The sequence below is a fragment of the Melospiza melodia genome, chromosome 4, assembly GCF_035770615.1.
Source record: "Melospiza melodia melodia isolate bMelMel2 chromosome 4, bMelMel2.pri, whole genome shotgun sequence".
NCBI classification, from domain to species: Eukaryota; Metazoa; Chordata; class Aves; order Passeriformes; family Passerellidae; genus Melospiza; species Melospiza melodia.
Window position 1 is genome coordinate 13,478,881 of NC_086197.1, and position 19,449 is coordinate 13,498,329.

Genomic DNA, 19,449 nt, shown 5'->3' on the forward strand with positions numbered 1-19,449 from the left:
GAGCAAAGGTTAAAAGAATGACCTGTGTTCAATAACCAAAAGCACAGCTTCAGGCAGTAAAATTGAGAAATGAATTGTTTTTCTCCAAGTGGAAGTTTTGTATTCTGTAGCATAGACAACTTGTCACCAGAAAGTCCTACCATCTGACATGCTGGACAGGAAGATACAGCACATCACCAATAACATTTATTTCTTGTTGGTTCAACTGGGAGCAAACCACAGAACATGGAAACACAGAAAATTACCAAAGTTCCACGATGTGCATGGAGGCAGCAGCAGCGAGACTGTGAAGCACAAGGATGCCACCACAGTCAGTGCTGGGTCCCACAAGCTTTCACAGGCACTTTTCCCCTGCCAGTGGAAAATAACACAAGCAATAACAAAAGGGTGTGGTGGTTGGTGCCCATCTACCCTTTTGTTACATGCAACATGGATCCTGGTGAAACCAGCACCCCTCTGGGGTTGTGAGTATGGGGATTTGACAGTGTGAGCAGAGTTGGATAAATGGAATGAATGTGAATGAAAGCTGGGGAACTGAGTGAAATGAATGCATACCTAGATGCAACTTCTGCAGAGTGCAGATGGATTTTGAAAAATATGTGCCTTGTCTGATGTATCTGCAGTGGAAGCACAGGATGTGGTCACACACTGGATTCTGTGGAGCTACCTGCTCTGTGTGAAGTAGAGACTATTCCTGCTCTAAGGTTGATGCAGCCCAGCTACCCTGGTGGCTCTGAGGGCATCAGCAGTTTTTCCCTGCGGGAGATAAATAAAGTATGCAGAAACACCCTGGAATGATGCTGTCAAACCGGCTTTCCCTCTTTTTTCTAGCAACTTCTTCCTCTTAATCCTGACAGCATCTTCACGGCTGAGCGAGGCAGGATGAAGTTGGTTTCTTCTGATGAGTGAGCAATGAATTCTTTTTCTCTGAAAGATTTAGGTGTCCTGTGGCTGCTAGCTCACTGAGAGTACCTCATTCCTCTCTTTTGAAAAAAGTATCTTACATAGCATAGTTTCTATCTTAACATTATGTTAGAACCTAAAACTATATTTAACACAGTACTTAAGAGAATTAATACAGCATTACTTTCTAACACAACACATATAATATTCATTTTAATATTTGCAAAAAGCCAATCATAAAATATGCATTTTTCACACTCCCCTATTTCACCCCTAAAATCCCCAGGCAGGATGCAGAACATGCGGGGGGAATCGATGGGAACCACAACAGGCTGGGGTTTGGGGGTGCCCCGGCATTTCGGGTTTCCATAATTTTCGAGGCTCCCTCATCACTTTTGGCGGGTCTTAAATAATTCTTGGGGTGTCGCAGTCATTTGCGGGGAGGGTTCGCTTAATTTTGGGCAGTTCCCCTGTCATTTTGGGGGGATTCCCGATCACTTTTGAGGAGTCTCAGACACAGCGGCCGTGCTTTACGGCAGCGCGGCGGGGCCGTGGCTGGGCTGTACGGCAGTGTGGCGCCGTGAGGGGGTAACGCGCTTTACGGCAGTGTGGTGATCCAGGTGGTTACCACCCAAAAAACCCTGAAAATTTATAAATTCTTAGGGAGGGCGTGTGTGTAAAATGCTAAATCCTGTTAAGTTTCTCGTTTATATATATATATGAACACATAATAGTAATAATTTATATAAAAATTGATTTAAAAATACCACACACACACCCTCCCCACCCCCCGGTACCGTATTACATACAAATTTTTAGAACATAAGAACTCCTTAAAAGATCCATAAGGCTGGAAAACGCAAATAAAACTTTTCTATATATAAATGAAATTAAAATTAAGGGCTTGAAAATGCGAGAATTTGTGAAGGAAATAGAAGTAGCTCTTTGTGGTGAGGAGAGGAGGAGCAGAGTAGTTGCTGAGCATCATGAGGGGAACATTAAGGTGATTTGTAGGAGGCAGGTGGGGAAAAATTGGGAGATAAAGATTGTGTTGTAGAGAAAAAAGAATAGCACACCTTGTTTTTATTTTGAGATAAAAACAAGGTAGTCATGGAGAAGTGAGGAAGGTTTGGGTGGTAAAATTTGATGTAATCTCTAGGGGAAAGAATGAAGGTAAATGAAGTTCTTAGTAGAGGACACTTTGGGGGTAAAAATTGAGATAGGTTGGGAAAATGGTGGTGGTAATAGTTGAGCTAATCTGTAAGGGACAGAATTAATTTATTTTGGGGGATAAAAGAGGTAATCAGGGCTAAACTGCAGGGCACATAATGAATACTTTGGAAGGACAATCTGATCTAACCTGTAGAGGATATTTTGAAGAAAGATTGAGACAATTAGGTGACATTTTGAGGGTAAATTTAAGGTTATTTTTAGGGGACAGGTAGGGAAAACCTAGGGGTAAAACCTGAGGAAATCTGTAAGGCACAGAATGAACTGGTTCTTTGTAAAAGTGAGATAACCTATAAGGGACAGAATGAACACCTTGGGTTTAATATGTCAGGTAGTCAGTAGGGGATGGAGGTAAAATTGGAGTAATCAGTAGGGAACATCTTGGGAGAACAACCTGAGGTAATCAGGGGATGTTTTGGGGATAAAATCTGAGAGAATTTTCTCAGGGGCAGAAAGAACATTTTTGAAGGAAAAGCAAAGGTGGATTGTGAGGGGGAGCAGAGGTGACATTTTTGAGACAAGTGCTGAATTAATATAGATGAAACAAAACCAGCTTTTATGAGTGCAGAATCTGGGGCACTTTAGAGAGAAAATAGAGCCTTTCTGAGAGAAAGTAGGGGACTGAATATTTTGGAGAAGAAATTTGAGGTAACCTGTAAGGGATAGAATGAGCATTTTGCAGGGAAAATTGAGGAAATTGATGTAATTTATGGAAGGCTTTGGGGTCAGAATCTGACTTAATCTACAGGGGACAAGTATAGCACATTTTTTAGGGAAAAACTGAGGTAATGTGTTGGGGAGAGAATGCAAAAAAACCTACATAATCTGCAGAGGGGAATAAAATTAATATTAAGGAATGAAGTTGAGTTAATTTTTTGGGAGAGAATGAAAATATTGAGGTAAACTGAGATAATCAGTAGACGACAGGGAAAAATTTGAGATAAAATTGAGATTATCTCCAGGATAGAGAACGGATATTTTGAGGTAAAAATGACAAAATCAGTAGTGTACAGAAAGGAAGGAAGGAAGAAAGGACACTTCCTGCCCTGAAGGACACCAGTTGCCACTAATATCCATTGGGACACGGAGCTCTTGGCTACAACCCTCTGGATTTGACCATCCAACCACTTTCTTACCCAGTGTAACAGCCAACTCATCAAATCCATCTCTCTCAAATTTATAGAGGAGAGTGTGGGGATCATGTCTTTACAAAAGCCTTTTACAGCTATTGTAATAACAAGTTATTACAAATTTTCATGATTCTATTTTTGTTCTTTTCATGCCACTACTTTGTTCAGAAAAAGCTCCCTGAAATCTGTTTGATACAGGTGATGGTGAAAATCTCCTTTAACATCATCAATTTGGGGGCACCTGCCTCCCAGATAATTTATGTATTTGATCCAAACACTCCCTGTGTACACTCAAATTTTTGTTTTTAGCCGGTGTGCTGCTTTGGGTCATTTCCAAGGCTGGACACAAGCACACAGAAAGGACCTCACTGTAATAGTCAGGAGTGAAAATCATTTAGGTAAGCACAGGTCAGCCAGAGAAGACCTTGTGCTGAGAGAGTTAAACTAAAAATCAATTTTTCTTTTTCAATGCAAGTGGCATTCTCGTGATTGGTGGTAGTAGGAAAAGGCAAAGGGAAATATTCAGCTCTGGGTAATGTTTTTCTCAACCTTTCTGAGCAGAGTTACTGGGGGAAAACTTAATGCAAAACTTCAAGTGAAGTAATATTGAAACACTCTGAATGTGGGTATAACCTCAGTTCTAACTGCAGTGTTTTAGAAGATTATGGACCAAATTGTCCTGGAAATTCATTTACCATCCTGTTAAATGAGGAGCGCACCCTTCTCAAGCTGTGTGGAGCTGGGAGGAGCAGGTGCTGCAGAGAATTAGGCTTGTTACTCACAGGGATCTGACAGGGTGGGTAAATGGGCTGACAGTAACCCTGTGAGGGGGTTTGAATGAGTGACTGTAAGTCCTGAACCTGGAAGGGAACAATCCCTTGCAAACATCCAGGCTGGGGCTGACTGTCTGGGCAGCAGATCTGCAGAAAAAAACCTGGGGGTTCCTGATGCTGTGGAGTCAGGGATGGAATGAAAGACTCCAGTCTTCAGAAGGTGGATCAGAAGGCAATTTAATGAAGGTAGTGTGTCTTTTATAATGTGACTTGCAAAGGTGAAACTTGACTGGTCTCAAAGTAAAAACCTCTCACACTTGGTGAACTATGAATAGCACACTCTGGAGAACCATATCTATAAAGTACAGTTACAGAAAGAGTGATAATAATTGTTTTAATTCTTTTCTCTAAGTTTCCCACAGCTTCCCAGGAAAATCCTGGGACAGCTATGACTCTCTCTGTTCAGAGGATATGTGATTACCACAGGTTCCTAGTGAACAACCAGTTGTGACGGTGTTCACAGGTGTCCCAGGATGAGGGAAGAGATGAGGATCTGACTCCATGTTTCAGAAGGCTTGATTTATTATTTTGTCATATATATTACATTAAAACTATACTAAAAGAATAGAAGAAAGGATTTCATCAGAAGGCTAGCTAAGAATAGAATAGGAAAGAATGATAACAAAGGCTTGTGGCTCGGACAGAGAGTCCAGCTGACTGTGATTGGCCATTAATTAGAAACAACTCTATGAGACCAATCACAGATGCACCTGTTGCATTCCACAGCAGCAGATAATCATTGTTTACATTTTGTTCCTGAGGTCTCTCAGCTTCTCAGGAGGAAAAAATCCTAAGGAAAGGATTTTTCATAAAAGATGTCTGTGACAACCCATTGCCCATCAGCCAATGGTGTGGCCTTGTGGCAAAAAGCCCATTGGCTTCCTGGGATGATTTAGACAATGTAACTAGCAGACCCAGGGAACTGATCCTTCCTCTCTGCTTGGCACAGGTGAAACCACCTTTGGAGTTCTGTGCCCAGTTTTGGGCTCCCCAGGATGAGAAGGATAACAGCATACTGGCACAAGAGTGATGGGAGACCACCAAGCTGTTTGAAGCTCTGGCACGTGACAAGTGAGGAAAGGCTGGAAGAGCTCAGTGTGACCAGCCTGGGACAGACAGGGTGAAGGTGAGACCTTACTGTGTGTTCTACTATGAAAAGCATGGAGAAAGCAAATGGTTACCTGAAAGAAGGATCCAGACTCTCAAGATGCACAAGGAAAGGACAAGAGGCAACAGACACAAACAAAAGATCTTCCAATTAGATATGGGGTAAAAACTCTTCCCACTGAAGATGGAGATTTTTTTTCAGCAGCCATTTTTGCCAGTGGCTCATTCTCCCAGCTGGTCTTTACAAGCATTACCTAAACTGCAGCAGTTGTTAGCACAAGCCTGAATTCACAAGAGTTGATAGTACAGTGAAGACAGCACGGTGAGTCTCTTGAGCCCCTTGGATTACTTTCCAGTAATCCTCCTTGCTGTGAAGTAGTGGGATGCTGAAAATCAGTAGGAGTTGCTTGCAGCTTTTTGAGAAAGATTACCGTGACTCAGAGCCTGTGGAGAAAGCTAATAACAGAGGAAAATGATAAGAGTGTAAAGAGAAGGATGAATGAAGGTAATGAAAATGAAGCAAAACTCCAACATAAAGTAAATGTTTAGATTATTTTTAAAAAAATCCACAAAATTTCCAGTCATAAGGGATGGAAGCTGAATGAAGACATAAAATGTCAGGAGCAGTAGGGAGGGCTGGGTTGTTCCCTGCTTAAAATCAGATCCATGACATTTCTGGGTTGTTCTCTGCTTAAAATCAGACCCACCACATGTCATGGTGTCAGTGCAAAGCACTTGGATCTTCCTATTCTTTCCCACTCTCAGGGCCAGGTGTCTCACACAGCTGTGGTACCAGGCTGGAGCTTTTCTCCTCTTGTGATGCTTCTGGGTGTCAATGCCTCAGAAAGGCAAGACTAAAAGACTGGTCAGAAATTAAAGGACAAATAGGTGATGATGCCATAGGAAAAAGCATATCATGTCCTGGCTGCCCAGCTGCTTCTGGGCCCCTGGGAGAGGGCAGGGGATAGGAACAACCCATTTGAGAGACACAGAATATGCTGAATTGGAAGGGACTTACCAGGATCATGGATTCTAACTCCTAGCCCTGCACAGGTCACCCCAACAATCGCACCCTGTGCATCCCTGAGAGCATTGTCCAAACACTCCTGGAGCTCTGGCAGCCTTGAGGCTGTGACCATTCCCTGGGGAGCCTTTTCCAGTGCCCATTCATGCTCTGGGGGAAGAACCTTTTCCTGATATCCAGTCTGACCCTCCCTGACCCAGTTCCAGCCATTCCCTTGAGTCTTGTCCTGGGAGTGAGGAGATCAGTACCCATCCCCTGCTGCTCCTCAGGAGGATGTTGAAGTCCATGATGAGGTCTCCCCTAAGCCTCCTCCAGGCTGAACAATCTGCTGGTGAGTTTGTAACCACTAGATGGAACTCAAACACTTTGCATTAATTCACTGATCGTCTGCAGGGAGGTAAGGCTGTGGGTCTGGTAGCTCAATGACAACACCTGTGCTCAGTAGCAAAGGCCTTTTATGGAAACACAGCAATATCTCCTAAAATATGGGTGAATCGTTTCATTCATTCATTCTAGTGAGCAGGGATACTGAATATTTTATGTCTAAACCAAGGTAATGTTGTTGGCACCTACAGAGTGGCACAAAAGCCTCTGATGACTTGATGGAGAGCACTGGGATACATCATTCCTTAGACACACCACCAGCACATGATTTTGGGTGAGTCATTTAACCTGGCTGTGGCTTGGTTCCCCCTTTGCTGAAGTGAGTTTTGAAGCTTTCTGCCTTAAAGTGTGCTTGAGCATCCACTATAGTTATTCTTGAAGCTTTTTAATACTCCTTGGAGGGGTATATTTTGTCAGTATACAGGGGCAAACAAAAATGCAGTCATCTACAACACCAGTCCTACATTCTGCTGTCCTTCAGTTTCTGAGACTCCAGACTTATTTTCTTACAGCCCATTAAATAAAACAAACTAAAGGACAGCTTCTGTTCCTTTCTTAAAGGCTAAGGATATTTAATTAGAATTAAAGAATAACCAGTATTATAAAGCCTAGAGGCCCCAGGCAAGATCAGCTCAAGTGTTGTGCTGTGTCTTGTACAAACAGAGGAAAAGGAATTTCTTCCCTTAAGCAGGTTACAGTTTTCATAGGAAAAAATGTACCTGGGGACAAAGAAAGCAAGCAGTGCCCCAGTAAGTGCAGAAAAAGCCATCACTTGACATGAGGGAATTCAGAGGTAAAAGAGTAGCTCAGCAGCTGGTGTAAAGCTGGCATAGCACCATGGATGCTGTGAGTTTACAGCAGTTTATCCCAGCTGAGGTTATGCCTCAGGTAGGGGAAGTGTCTTTCTTAATGTCAGATTCAAAGTCTAGCCTGGAGTTGAACCAGATCTTCCAAATCCTGATCACAAGGCTTTGTGTTCATGCTCTTGCTTCCCCACTGGGCAGCCCCTTGCTTGTCTCAGATTGTGCTGCTCAGCTGAAACATCACTGCCCACAGCTTGTGTGGCATTCAGTCCAGCTGGGATTTTAGATGGGCACAGAGTAATGTAGAGAAGGGCTAGTTCAGATCTGAAACAGAGGAGACTGAAAAATTGCAATTAATTGTTTTAAAGGAGTACCAGCTGGAAGGAGAGTAGAATTCTTGCTATTACCAAACAAGTTTTAAAAATAGTTCATATTCTAAATGATGCTGAATGATTAAGTATTGTCTTTTCTCAGCAAACACAGTATCTTTAGCTGTTATCAGATAAGTAGGTTGTGTGTTAATGGAATATATTGTTCCAAATGCATTAGCCACCTTCAAAGTCAATAGAGATTATTTTCCTTACCTGCATTGAGGTGATACTGTGACTATATTAATAGTAGCAATATCCTTCAGAGCAATGCAGAGATATTTGATTTCTCAAGACACATGGGAGGCTCCAAAATATTTCTCAGTAGTTATTTTACCATTCATATAAAATTAAAGAAGCGATAATAAGGGTGACTATTCTGAGAAAAAGACTCTTCTTTATCAATTTGTATGTATAAACACCAAGAAACTAGTGAAAGTCATCAGAATGTTGAAAATGGAGAAGGAAAACCTGCCCTGGTAGTAGGAGATTAATGATATATTCTTATATACAGTCCTTCAGAGAAAGAAAAGACAGATTTCTTACAAGTACATTTTGCTGATTGTCCAAAGCATGCAAGGAAAGTAGTAGGGAAATTGGTTCCTAATTTAATGTATCAATTAATTGATACATTATGTGAAATACATAAATACATAATTGATACATTATGTGAAATACAGAAATTGATAGCAGAACAATCCAAATCTGTAATTTAAAAGTTTGTACAGTGTTTTAGTCCTCTCAATACCAGGTAGGGTCACACAAAAAAAGGTACAGAAAAAGAAAGAGAATGGGCACTCCCCATATGGAAAGCTCCTCCTGATTCACTGACCCAGGCTAAGAACAGTGCAGTTCCCACTTTTGGCATTTCTTCCTGTTTGTGTGGTGTTAATCAAGCAAGATACAAACCTTTTCTCAGTAGAAGGTGAGTCAAATGAGAATAGGTAGATGAGGAGTTTTTAATTGGAGTCTTGCCTTGCACATCAATTCTGAATTTCCTGGCTTTGGTCAGTGCACTTCTTCTGTTTCACAAATGCTAAGGACTGAACAAATCCATCCTCCTGCTCCAGGAAAGAAGCAGTTTGCCCCAGAGGCTTTGCAATATTCTTGGAAATAAGGACATAAACGAAATGAAGAAACAAGTGACTTGTAAAAGGGGATTAGCAGAGTTGTAGCACTCTTGGCATATGAGAGACTGTGTTTGTAATGATAAATTTTATTAACATGATATAAAATAGCAAAACTTTAAAACAGTAACTAACACTTAGCAACTCATTGCTGATCCTCCCAAGAGTAAATAATAAATGCCCATTCATCTGTTTCTTGACTTTCATAAAGCCATTTGCACTGACCATGCAGAAATAGTGTCTTCCAGATTGATACTACTAACATGCATTCACAATTTGTGCTTTATTATAAAATCCCCATGGTCCTGGCTGAAAACAGTTTTCCTATACTTTGGGCTTGATTATTTTGTGATATGCAGGCATTTGTTTATGGGAGGGCACAAGTTACTGATGTGCAACCTTCAGAAGTGATAAAGGTTTCACATTTTGTTTAATCCTCTTCCATCTATTTTGGAATAGTTCTGCCTCCAGGAAAGGGCAAATATGAAATATGAAGTATAGTTGACTAACAGAGGTAAAACTGGAAGTTTTGGTCTGAATTGGATATCACAAAAAGTAAAAGGTGTCCCAGAAGTTTTGCTAAGCTGTGGGTGACTGATGGAGCACAAGAGTGTGATAATTGTTTGCAAGCCTTTCCTGGAAACATCTTGACTGTTCCAAGACGCAGAAATTCAGTCTGAGGATGATGTAGCAGTAATCAGCATTTTACCTGAAAAATGTTACCAATGTTCTCTTCTTGGAAAGCTGAAGTGACAGGGAACATCCTGCCAGCATTTAACTCTGACTAGGCAGTGATGTTTTTCAGGCATGCAGACAATCACCAAGCCAGCATAACATAGACCAGGTTAGACCTGCAGCAAAAAATTGGAATCAACATTTAAAGTTTTTACTTTTCCAACAATTTTCCTTTGGATTTTATCATTGCTTGGCAAGGTTTTAATGTATGTTTATATAGCTAAATGTCTTAAGAGCTTGTAGTTTTTTTCAGGCTGGCTTGGAGGGGTGACCTTAGCAATGATGTTGTTGGCTATCCCATGCCAGCAGTGTCTTGGGGACACTACACTCACCTGATTTTACTGATGTTTCTTGGGAGTAAGACACAGTTTGCATGCACCTGTGACATCCCACCCATAAGGGAAGGGAGCACCCAAGATTCATAGATGCTCATGGTCAAAAGCAACAATGAAAGTCAGAGGGTCTGCAAAAACATAAAAACACATTAGTAAATTACACCTTTGGCATTGAAGTTGGTAGGTTAGTCCCTGAGCTACTATATAAGCACACCTCAGTGAGGGTTGGACAACGGGGTAAGATGAAAAGGAGGAAAGAGAGAGAAAGAGATCTGGCATTGATCCAGCCCATGGGATGCCCAGGGTCCTGGGGCATGCTGCTTGGGATTGGTGGGGATACCTTTTTATAGATAAGTTTTCTCTGCCCTGAAGACAGGGTTTTATTTTCTGTGCAAATTACTTCTCAGGCACAGTCCCTTCTTTCAGACCCTTCTTGAAATGGGTAGGAGGGCTAAGGGGGTCTTGTTGGTGTTGATTCCTCCCTACACTCCATGCCCACTCAGCCTCATCCCTGTGCTTGCTCTGTGCTGTGTTGTGCTTCTCTCCAGGAGCTAGAACAAGGGTGCTTGGCCCAGAGAAGTGCTGCCCTAGCTCCACATGGCCCCCTTTGCTATCCACACTTTGTTCTTTCCCACAGCATGTTATTGTTTGTTATTTCCAACAATCCTTGGTTGGCTCCACAGCCATCAGGCTGTCAGTGTTTGAGATACACACATTGCCCCTTCTGGGGTTCTGCAGCACTGGATGATTAACCTTGCTGGGAAAGGGAAGATTTAATCCCAGTTAAATTACTCCAGTAACAAGGTTGCAGCCTCTCCATTGCCTGCAGTGCCCTGGGCATCTCTGAATGTCCCATCCTGACAGGCACTGGGCAGCTGCAGGTTGTTTCAGCCTGTCAGTGGGCAGGAAGGCTTTGCATTCAGCAGTCTCCCTCATGACTTGTGCCACATGCCAAGGTATGATATTTTTTAGCATCTCATCCACGGACAAATGTAGACTTTTGCAGTATAGAATGTGTGTGACATGATTGACTGGAGTTCTTCACAAAGATTTGCATGAATGAAGGAAACCTTTCTCCTGTCCCATAAGCTGTGTCACCCCTGGGCTCCCAGTGACACCTGCCAGCTTTGTCTGCTCACAGACAGAGTGCGCCAGCCTTTCTCCAGGGCTTAGACTTTCCCCTACGCTGTAGACAGGCCAGCAAATTGGCCCCAAGGCATGGCTCTTGGCTTTCAGCCCTTGCCAGTTAGGAGAAGCTAACAGATGTTCTGCTCTGAGTTCATTACAGGTTTCCAGGCAGGGGAAATTAGCAAAGTCTCTTTAGCATCTGCCTTTTCCAGCTGAGGAGGAGTCACATGCAGAGGAGTCCTCAGCCCTGCCTATCTGATCTTATTTGGGCACAGATCCCTCTGAGTTCACCACCTAAACTGTCCCACTCTGCCACTGTGGTGGCCCCAGCTGGCCCTGCCTTTCTCTCTAGGTCAAAATGAACTGGCTGTGCTCAAGAAGTGTTGCTTCAGAGAACTTGTAATTGGTTTAGATGAGGAGTCAGAAAATAATTAAAAAAAACCAAAACAACAACTTTCTAAGGTCTTCACAGAATGCCAGCATGGGTCAGGCTGGAAGGCACCACAGTGGTCATTGATTCCACCTCCCTGCTCCAGCAGGGCCATCCCAGAGCACAGGATTGTGTCCAGAGGGTCTGGAATATCTGCAATGAGGAGACTCCACACCCTCTCTGGACAATCTGTTCAGTGCCTGGGCCCTGCCCAGGACAGAAGTTCTGCCTCATGTCCAGGTGGAACCTCCTGGGCTCAGTCCCTGCCCGTGGCTCTGGTGCCATTGCTGGGCCCTGGAGCAGAGCCTGGGCCCTGCTCTGAGCCTCCTGCACACAGGGACACCCAGGGCTGAGGGCCTCTCTCAGCTGGGGCTCCTCTCCAGCCTGCACAGCCCCAGCTCCCTCAGCCTTTCCCTGGCAGGGAGATGCTCCAGGCCCTAAACCATCTCTGCAGCCTCTGCTGGCCCCACTCCAGGAGCTCCATGTCCCTCCTGTGCTGCTGATCCCAGAGCTGGACACAGCTGTCCAGATGTGCCTCACAGGGCTGGGCAGAGGGGCAGGATCACTCCTGACCTGCTGGCACTGCTCTTCATGATGCACCCCAGGGTTCCACTGCCCCTCTTGACCCCCAGGCACTGCACATGGTTCTGTCAATCAGTTGCCATGGTTATTTACTTTTCTTCAAGCCTCAGGTTCTACAGCCCAGTAATTGCATGAGGAACTTGATTCTTGCTTTAATAAAAGTTATAATAATAGCTGCAGATAAAGGCATGGAATTACTGATTCTAGCAGGCAAAATAAGAAAGGCTAGAAGTCCCCAGCAGAGGCAGATGCATGGATGTGCAGTGAGGAGGGATGGCAGCTGGCTGGGCCATGTCCTGGGTGCCAGGTCCCCACACCAAGTCTGATGAAGAGCAACCTCAGCCTCAATTCCTGTGCCCATGCCAGACTCAGTCATTCAAGGAGCAAAGAAACACCATCCCTTCTGCCAGGCCTTGCGCCAAATGTGAGGAAGAGAACTCTTTCCCTCTCAGGGGACAACTGATTTGGACCCCCAACTCTACTGATGTTTTTTTCTTGGTGTCCATCAGCAAAGGTGAGAGCAGAATTAAACCTTGTTTGAGGAAGGGAAGGGTATCTGAATTTGATATTGTATTTTTTTACCTGGAATTCTCCTTGGCCATGTTAAGTGTGGTCCACTACTGTATGAATCCATAGAGTTAGGAAACTTAGGAAGTATCCAGGTGTCAGAACAAAAAGTAAGAATATCAATATGGAAGTTAATAATTCAGATTGTGTGAGTGGAAAAATATATAAATTGAACTTTGGAAAGACAAGATTAACTGTGTAAATTTGACATTACAACAGTGATCTCTGTACTGAGTCAGTGACTGCTCCATATACTATGCCAAAGGCAACCCTTTATGGGCTACTTTTGAAATACTAACTGAAAGGCTTTATGGCAAATGGAAAAAGAATCCAACAAATGGTAATTAACCAAATTATATCATGGTCAAAACAAAGAAAAGATTAATCTCTCCCATTTAAAATTAAATCAAATGCCTTGTAATATGACACAGATAAATACTTAACAATTATGGGATGCAACATCAGTGCCTGTAGGCAAATACAGAACAGTACATTTCTAATGGGAGACACTTGAGAGACTATTTATTTAAGCTGCACTAAGATTTATACTGTACTAATCTCATTATGACCCATACATAGGAAACATGGGCTGCAGCACTTTATAGGATAAAACTGGACCTTAAAAGATTATCACATTCATAAGGATCTTCTCCTAAACAAGGGTAGCATGACACTTTATATATTGCAACACTTGGCTCCAGAAAACAATGCTGTTAGACTGGTTTAACAAGCAATTTGTCTTCCAGGATTCCTTTTTCAGTTGAAAATCGCCATTAACACCTGCCAGATCCATTCAAAAATGTTCATCTTTCAAATCATGTGATCTGGTTTTATTATGGCTTATGTGCATTCTGAATTTGTGTCTCTGAGGGTGGTAAATTGAGTGAAAAAAGAAACCTTTTCTCCTGCTTTATGATAATATCTACTTCCCATGCTGTATTTTTCATCTGTCCATGCTCAGCTGCTTTACCACTACTTTAATTTTGTTTGGTGAGAAAGCCGTAACAGAGAGGGGAACTCAGGTGTAAATCCCCCGATGAAGGCACTGAACCCCAGGTTTTTGTGTTCTCAGGTCTCTGGAGTTGGGGATGGCACTGTTGTATCACTGCTGATGACACTGGGACAGTTTTAGGTCTGGCACTCTGGGGTTGGCCAACAATTCCAGGCACAATGGGCAAATTTATGATCAGCAGTGGGCAAAGTGGCAGCTTTGATTTAAAATCATGAGCCTGTTTAAAAGCACTGAGGAGCTGTTCCTGTCTCTTTCATCAGCTGCCCATTGGCATTTGAAGGACAATTGCCCAGCTGGGCACTTCACCCACGGTGGCTCACTGCATCCAAGGAATAGTGGTATTTTTATAGATTTGTCAGACACATGATCTGTCTGTCTTCATCATGCCAGATCAGCACACTTCTGTGATTCTGTGATTGATTCTGATTGGGAAAAGAGGTGAAAAATCTCATAAAAACTAGTTTCTGGTTTTTATTTGGAGTGAAGCTTTTATTTCTTGTGTAGCACTCGTACATATCCAGAAAAATACTTTTTCTTAAGCAAACTGAAGAAAGTCTTGTCACTCATCAAGTATTCATGGCACTGACCTCTACAGTTTTAAGTGATTTGAGTTCTCTTGCACAAACTAGGAAGCAACTTCAATCAGCTTATCTTTTTTTCTTTGTAAAATAATGTGGCATTTGGCATCAAGCAAAGCATTTTAAATAGAGACAGCTGGTGGCAAGTGTTTCAGGGAGAAAGCCTGAACTTGTGATTTTCCTCACTTTCCCTCATTACAGATTTGGTATCTTTCAACCATAACATTTTTTGATTTTTTTCCCCCCATCCTTTCCTCTATCTTGTGTTGGTTGGACTTGCTGGCTGGTGGTCAGCTAGAAGGGTTTGGGGCTTAATAAACAATGTAGAGGCCAGTCTGTTCATTTGGGATCTCTGGACACAGAAGTATTGTAGGGACTAGACAGGGGGAAAAAAAACCCCACAACTATGCTATTTCTGTTGCAAAGATATTTTGAGGTTTTCCAACTTTAAGAAGGTTTCAGAAAGGACTCTCTGTGGAAAGGTGTACCAAGGAGGGACATCTAGAACATGCTCTCTTCATCTCTGCTCTCCCTGCAGGTTTGATGGCAGACACTTCTACCTGTGAAGCACAAGGATTCAGCCTTGTGCATGCTTTTACCCACTCTGCTAGTGAGAGATTTGGAATTACAAAGTGAGAGAATCTAATCCCTTAACTTGGTTACGAAGAGGTGGTGGGGTTTTCATCAAATATAATAAATGAAATGGTATTGGTGAAATTTCACCTGATTGGTAGGAGGAATGATGAGGAGGACTCCATGATATCAGAAGGCTAATTAATTACTTTATTGTACTGTATTATTCTATACTATATTTCCCTATATCTAAACTGAAACTGCACAAGAACTCAACTGAACAAATCTCATGACTGACCCCTGATCAACAGTCGATGTCACTATGGGACACAAAAGAACACAAGTGCAAACTGCTGTTCTCAAAGTGAAGAAAAAAAGTTTATTTTCTGACTCCAACACTTATAGTTTTCTAAAAGTGACAGTGGATTGGAGGGTGACAGTGCCACCTCTCCAATGACACTAGACAAACTAACAGTCTATCAACTTTCTCTTCTTCTATAAAAGAATACAAAACAATGAGTTATTTACAGAAAGTGTGTGAGAAAGTCCACTACAAGAAAGTTAACATCAAAAAGCTTAGAATATCTTAAAAAACCAAAGTAACAAGTCTGGCATTCACTAGGCCCTGACAGGCCAAGGAAGCAAAACCCCATCACTTTGGGTAAACAATCTCCACATTGCATTCTACTTTGGCACAACACAGGAGCAGCAAATGAGATAAGAATTGTTTTGATCATTCTTTTCTCTGCTTCTCTCAGCTTCAGAAAATGCAATGCATTCATCTCCCAAAAGGAACACACATCATCTGAGCAAATAAGCTGAGCATGGGAAATCTTTTACTGGTAAACTTCATTTTCAATACTGGATGATCAAGTTGGGGGAAAATTGTGTGTGGGCTTTTCTTGTGTTTGGTTTTGGTTTTTTTTTTTTTTTGGTTTATTATTATTAATTATCATTATTATTGAAGGCATCATGTCATCAGCGTCAGAAAATGGCTTAAGCAGCAGTACCCCCAAAGTCCAGCCTTGGCACTGAGAGGCAGTAGACTTACTTGCACAAATATTGTCACCTGCAGACACACATTTACTGTCCAGGGAGGAAGCACAGGCACAGTACAGCCTTGGTAGGAAGTTCCTGTGACGTTGGAATTGGTTCCCTTTCACGCACTGTGACATGCCAGTTTTGGCCATTGCTGAGTGTGATGCAAGATGCCACAGTTTGCTGTGGCTTCCTCTTCATCTGGGCAGATAGCCAGGATCTCTCTTGTAGATGGAAGTAGGAAAAATGAGTTTTTATGTGTCAAGAGCTGCTGGTTTTAATTTGGGGAAGCATATTTTTAGTTGCAAAATGGTGGGCATAGTAGATGTGTTTTTTCCTGTTAGCTTTTTGTCCTTTAAATAAATGAGCACTTGTTTATGGACAGGAGGGTAGATGAAAGGAAAAGAAGGGCCAGCTTGTTTTTGAGGAGTTTTAGAGATGCTACTGGACTTTTTTTCCCCAAAGGGAGCTTTGGAAACTTAGGTTCCCAAAGTTCTTAGAATAGAATAGAATAGAATAGAATAGAATAGAATAGAATAGAATAGAATAGAATAGAATAGAATAGAATAGAATAGAATAGAATAGAATAGAATAGAATAGAATAGAATAGAATAGAATAGAATGTTTCAGTTGGAAGGGACCTGCAGTTGCCTGGAATCTGCATATGAGCAGGTGGGAGATGAAGCCACAGGCCAGGTGAGCTGGACCAGAGCACCAACACATCTGCAAGTGTTTGACCTTTTCATCCTTCACCCAGATGAGATCTCTTTACAAAAGCAAGCAGCCCAAACAGGCATTGTGTAGAGCTGCATCAGAAGGTGTAAATCACTGTCTCTCTTTACTGGGAGCTCTGAACAGCAGCGTTTATCTCCCCTAGGTGTGCGAGGCAGATGAGGGAGCTCAGAGCAGTCCTGCAGATGGAGGATGGTGCTGTTGGCAATGGCCAGAGGGTGGTAGCACTGCACTCTATCCTCCTCAAACTACAGTAAAACATAGCTGCATTTCCTCATTTCTTGTGAGGAAAAGAAGAAAGAAGAGGTGAGGAAAGGTGGAGATTTTTAAATGAAGAGGAACTTTTTCCTAGGCCCTAAAACATGATGCTAGCTCACACAAGGGCTGGTGGCAACTTTTTGTGCTTCTACTTTTTCAGAGAATGCTCCTTTTGATATGACAGCCACAGGCTGTCAGGATTATAGTTTCTCTGCCATGGCACACAACTACCCCACCATGAGAGTGGTCATAGGCAGCTTCCAGGCAATTGCAGGTCCTTTCCAACTGAGATATTCTATTCCATTCTATTCTCTTTTAGCTCTAAGGACTTTGGGAATGTAACAATATTTGGTGTCGTGGAAGTCTTCTGGTACACACATCTCTCCATTTTTGTCGTTGTAGGTTACCTTAATTTTTCTGCAGGTTGGAAAACTGAGAAAATTAATTGTTAAAAGGCACAAATCAATGCTAACATCAGAACTGTTGTGTGCACATGTGCTTGTGCAAATAGTGGTGTGTCTGACTGTTAGTATTATTTAGCTTGTAGTTTAAAGCACAGAGAGTCAAAAGCTCACAGCTTCCAAATGTCATTTTATGTGACATTATGTATTTTAGAGCTATAAAAATAAACTTGGGCTGCTGACATCAATCATCTCTTCTTTTTCTCTCCTATGCCAGTGAGAACTGTGTGCCCCTGTCTGTTTACTCCCATTTCCAGTTGTATTCACTGTAATAGTTTAGAGCAGAATAATGTGTTGGCCTTGCTGTGTGACCACAGGCAGGTGGCTTCACTGCTCTGAGCCTCAGTTCTCCCATAGGTGAAACAAAGGTGATGATGCTCTGTGGAGGGCTCTGAGATCTCCAGCTGCTGTGGAAGAGACAATAGAGTGATTATAATTGCCCAGGCACTGTAAGACCCCATGTTTGGTGGCATTTTTTTGTCTGTCTCCTGATGCTTCCAAATGCTGCCACATCTCACTGTGTTTTGTTCTCCCTCCCCACTGCTGCTCTTTCTCCTCTTGCTGGTACCTCTCCTCTGTCACAAAGGTCTCTCTCAAGAACATCTACTTCATCTATGGACCCATTTTCCTCCTGTTGTTGGGTTCTGATTTGTCACTGCCTTTCCCTTCATAACCATTTGTATCAACAGTTCCTTCACCACAATCCGCTTTCCTGCTCCTCTCCTCCACAATTCTCCTTCAGACCTGACACTTTCTCTAGAAACAGCCTCAGGCTATTTCTAACCTTCCTTCTCTCATCAAAGTGCTTGAAAAATCAGCTCACTTCCTTCTCTTGGCAGGGAGGCTGCCATGGGCCAGGCTGGGAACCAGGAGCTCCTGGCTGGTGATGGTGGCAGTGCCACTGAATCAGCACCCGGCCTTCAGCATGGCACTCACACTCTCTCCTCTCCTGGCTTTAAAACAGGAGCAGTTCTTGTGTGCTTACCTCACATGGATGTTGTAAAAGCTTAATTACCCCTTGTAAGATGGTATCTAAGGGTGAAACGTGACTTTATCTCTTGGTGTGGTAGTTGTGACCACTGCAATCTGCACTTAGTTCAGGCCCTGGCATCTGGAAGTATCTTCCACAGGCAGCTAAAGCCTTCATTTCTCCTGGTCACAAAGGTCTCTGGGCCATAATCCTCTGACACAGAGGAGTCTCCCTGGCTGTGAGGGTAACAGGCAAGGAGGCTGAATTTCCATCCAGTCAAGGTCCAGCCTTTCCAGCCACTACCTGATCACTCTCTCCCACTCTCTGCCCCCCTGAAATTGCTCTTGAACAAAAATCCTGCTCCTCATCACAACTGCCTTTTCCAACCTCATGGGTTGCTTTGCTCTTCCCTTCCTCTACAGCTGACAGGACTGGAGTTCAAGGTGCCCTCCCTGCTCCTCTTTCCTGGGTGCCCTCTCAGCCTGCCTTGATGGAGCCTTTGTCTCTTTGAGGGACAGCTCTGGTGGGAAGGGGCAGTGAAGCACATGCTGGGCAGGCAGCAGTGGTTATCCCACCACTGTCTAAGTAACAAGCCAGGTCAGGCCTTGGCATGCAGGTCCACCCACCTCAGCACCTCCTGCCAAGCTGATATTGGGGTCAGCTCAAATTTCTGGTCCTAACTACGCCACTCCCTACACACACTGAGGAAAACCATCAGCAACCTGGGCTGATTGCTGCCTCTTTCCTGGGAGGGGGCAGTTGTTTGCTGTGATGGAGGTGCAGAATGTGCAGTGCCTGCAGAAGCTGCAGTCAGCCCTTCTGGGTGCAAGACGTGCCTTTGGGAATGGGAGACAACAAGAGAAATAAGGGCCACTTCAGATTAGTCCAAACAGTCCAAACCCAGTAGGAACAGAAAAATTGTTTATCTTTTGTGTTCTTCACCAAAATGGTTTTCTTTGGAGTGTATTTGTCTGTATCTGAACTCAAGGTATACAAGGAAGTGAGGATGGAGTAAGACCTGTGAGTGGAAACTGCTGCTCAGCCAGGGAGAGGCTACTAACTCTCCATAATGCATGCACTCTAAACTACATCCATAAATGTCAGGCATGATTTAATAGGCTATAAAATCCTACATCATGAT

General features: G+C 43.0%; 1 long non-coding RNA gene across 1 annotated transcript; it reads left to right on the top strand.

The window, feature by feature from the left end:
• The first annotated feature begins 5,129 nt into the window (after positions 1-5,129).
• Positions 5,130-15,717, top strand: LOC134417958 (uncharacterized). The gene is made up of 3 exons (XR_010027647.1): positions 5,130-5,222; positions 6,803-6,885; positions 15,608-15,717. It is a non-coding gene; the product is annotated as an uncharacterized LOC134417958 (long non-coding RNA).
• The last annotated feature ends 3,732 nt before the right edge of the window (positions 15,718-19,449 follow it).